Source organism: Lupinus angustifolius, unplaced genomic scaffold (assembly GCF_001865875.1).
Source record: "Lupinus angustifolius cultivar Tanjil unplaced genomic scaffold, LupAngTanjil_v1.0 Scaffold_400, whole genome shotgun sequence".
NCBI classification, from domain to species: Eukaryota; Viridiplantae; Streptophyta; class Magnoliopsida; order Fabales; family Fabaceae; genus Lupinus; species Lupinus angustifolius.
This window is the reverse complement of record NW_017727811.1, coordinates 243,890-247,621: the sequence shown is the minus strand read 5'-3', so window position 1 is coordinate 247,621 and position 3,732 is coordinate 243,890.

The following is a 3,732-nucleotide window of genomic DNA, read 5'->3' as shown; positions in this document are numbered from 1 at the left end:
AAATCTTCTTCACAATTGGAACATTGTTTTTCATAGCATACATCAATTTTAGTTCCATATAAATACTTGTGAATGGTTTGAAAGCCTTGGAACTATGATGTAGCTTAACATGTAATGATCAAACGATCCTCTAAGTTTAAGTTACTAACAGATAAAATATTACGGTTTCACACAGAGTCACCAAAAGACCTTTGCTTACGATTTCAATTTCCCGTTTGGAGTATCTACACATAGAGTAGTAGAAATCCATTTTGTTGTACCTTTCTTAGTTGCATTGAATGTCAGACTCGACTATCGTTCCTATTTATAGTATGTTATCGCAAAGTGAACTCGAAGTTTGAAAGTTTATGCCAATCTCTTTTCCTTTAACAAATGAAAATATTTTATTCTTCTTAAAACTCAGATTGCAGTAAAATACACGTCCAAGTTCCGGATAGTAAGAACAATGCATTTCACAAAATTCAGAGAGTTTTTGTTGTTTAAAAAGGGTTGGGAAAATGAAATACTTATCCTCAAAGGAACTTAACATACCATACTTCTGATGAAAAATGGGTCATTGCATGAAGTGTTACTTGAAGTTTTTGCGTTGATCCTCGTTTTCTAGAAGATGTGACAAATGAAAGTTCAAAGTGTTAAGGATTGCACTAGCAATGTTTTGCCGATGTTTTGATGAAGACAAGGAGTTAGTAAAAGCCTGAAGATGTCTCAATAATCAACATGCTTGAAGATGACTCAACAATCAACATGCCTAGATCTCATTGATCATATCTAGACTAGGTTATATCAATAGAGTTATATTTCTAAGTAGTCTGGAATGTGTGCCTTAGTTAGTGAGTCTAGGTTAGGTAAACCTAGATGCAAGTCTCACAAGCCATTAATATTGACATATCATATTCATGAGGCATATCATCTAGTTTATTATATGTTCATGCATTAATCATACATGTTATATGTGCATATTAGGCATAACATAATTGCTAAAACATGTATAGGAGTCAAGCATAACATATAAGCAGTTTACCATTTAATCATGTATTTATATATGATGGTTAATCGATTAACGTGGAGTTTTAATCAATTAAAGTGTCTGTTTTCTGTTTTAACTGTTTTCTGTTTTAACTGCGTAACTAAAAAACGGTTTGTGGAGCCAAATTCGTTTTGTATAAATTCTAGTAAATTGCAGAAACGTGCAGCATTGCATATCATTGTTAAAAACTATTAGAGATCATAATGTTAAGAGAGATGCATGTGTGAGAAAGAGAGATTAAAATGCTTGGTTGATATTGTTCATGATGTATTGCATGTGGTTTTAATGTGCTAAATCTCATTCAACCTTTCTTGCATGTTCATGCATTCTGTTTCGAGATTTTTGAGAAATATTCAGTCTTAGAGAAAGATTCTGCGTTATATGTTTTGTATTAACTCACATACATTCATGATGGCTTGTGTTACTTGAGTGTGGGTTAATCATTGAGTTTTCATTATTGTAAAATCCAAGTATTAAGTACTCATTCATAACTCAAAGCGTTGTAATTCAAGGATTAGGAAAATCCTAGCTGCGATTAGGTAAGGTGTTCTTCACGAAGACTTGGAGGTCTTGAGATAAAGGGTGATACCTTGGCTGGGGCCAAATCGCGGTAAGAAAGGTTTTCTTGGGAGGCGTTTTTAGGAAAGGTCAAACCATGGGTAACGAAGTTCTTTGGGTTCCAAGAAAGGAGCGTTCGAGTCTTGTAATTGAATTGGTGTATGTAATGATACAAGTTTTTCAATTTAGTGAAGAGGAAAATCTCCCAAGAAGAAGGGGATGCCTGGATGTAGTTTGCAAGTGGACCCGCAAACGAACCAGGATAAAAATCCTATTGTGCAAGCTGCTCTCTCTCAATCTCTTTTATAATTCAAACTGTTTTAATTTGTGTATTAAGCTGATATTTTGCATACTGCTACTTTGCTATATCCTTGTTAATTGTGCATAAAAATATCTACTGCATTTCTGCTTATTTGTTGGTAAATAACTGCGCAAGAAGCCAATCTGCCATTCTGTTTCTGATATGTGTTAATCGATTAAGTCCACTGGTTAATCGATTACATGGGTTGTTTTCCAGAACTGGGTTTTGGTGCAAAAAGCGGTAATTAATAACCGCTACACCTATTCAACCCCCCCCCCCCTTCTAGGTGTGTCTAGATCATTGATACCTAACAACAAATCCAATGTGTTGACTTCACTCGGGTTTTGTTGCCTTCCTTGAGTCACATTGGTTCTTTGCTTCTTGGATCTAGAGGATGAGGCCATGTTGTTGAGTTTTGAAAAACTTAGATTTTAAAGATTTTGAGATTTGTGGGTTTTTTTATTTAGAACTCTAAACACAAAAATGATGGTAAGAATGTGTATAGGTGTGAAAACGTAGTATGAAACACCACAAAAATCAAGCAAAACAGTTTAGAAAAAAGTTTTTCGAAGTTGTGGGGAGATTACCATGGTTGGAAGGAGGGTAAATGAAGAAGATGAAGTTCAAAAATATGATTTTTACCTTAATTAGTGCAGACTGTAACTGATTACCACGATTGAGTAATCGATTACTCAAACTTATTGTTTGGGAGTTAATCGATTAATTCATCCTGTAATCGATTACATTGGCAGGATTTTTAATAATTTCTATCACTGATGGCTTGTAATTGATTACCCTTCCATGGTAACAGAATGCATAGCACAAAATAAAAAAATTTAAGCAATAAAAAGCATATTGAAGTACAAGTAGGCATGAAATATATATAATGAAGCACATATAATGTATATCTCAACATTTTAAGATAGATATGCTTCATCACGAATGCATAGTTGTCGTCTAAGTTCATCGAAAGGTTCTTTAGCCAAAGGTTTTGTAAAGATATCTGCTAGTTGTTCATGTGTAGCAACAAATTCTAAGATAAAGATTTTTCCTTTATCGCTCGTCATATATTTTGAGCAGTCGCTGTCCAAATACCATAAGTCACTGGCAGCTCCCAAAAACTCCTACAAGACAATTTTTGTAATATTAGGTACCCCATTCTATTTGGGTCCTACATGGTTAGTATCTTTCTCTATCCATTTAAAATGTCCTAAACGAATATCGTGTTTTCTAATTTTGCAAGTATTATAGGTATGCTCGTGATTTAGACAATAAGTACAATTGGGTTGATGCATTTGTATCATTGATTTAACAATATGATGAGTATGGAAACTTTGATTTTGAAAGATAATTGTATTAGACACCTCCTTTTTCTTAAGTAAAGAAGGTTTAGAAATACTGAGACCTCTATAGTCAGTGGAGTGTCTTTGTGTTTTCAACATATCATCCCATTTTGTACCACTCTTATTAAGAAATGATGGTAAGAATGTGTATAGGTGTGAAAACGTAGTATGAAACACCACAAAAATCAAGCAAAACAGTTTAGAAAAAAGTTTTTCGAAGTTGTGGGGAGATTACCACGGTTGGAAGGAGGGTAAATGAAGAAGATGAAGTTCAAAAATATGATTTTTACCTTAAATAGTGCAGAGTGTAACTGATTACCACGATTGAGTAATCGATTACTCAAACTTATTGTTTGGGAGTTAATCGATTAATTCATCCTGTAATCGATTACATTGGCAGGATTTTTAATAATTTCTACCACTGATGGCTTGTAATTGATTACCCTTCCATGGTAACAGAATGCATACCACAAAATAAAAAAATTTAAGCAATAAAAAGCATA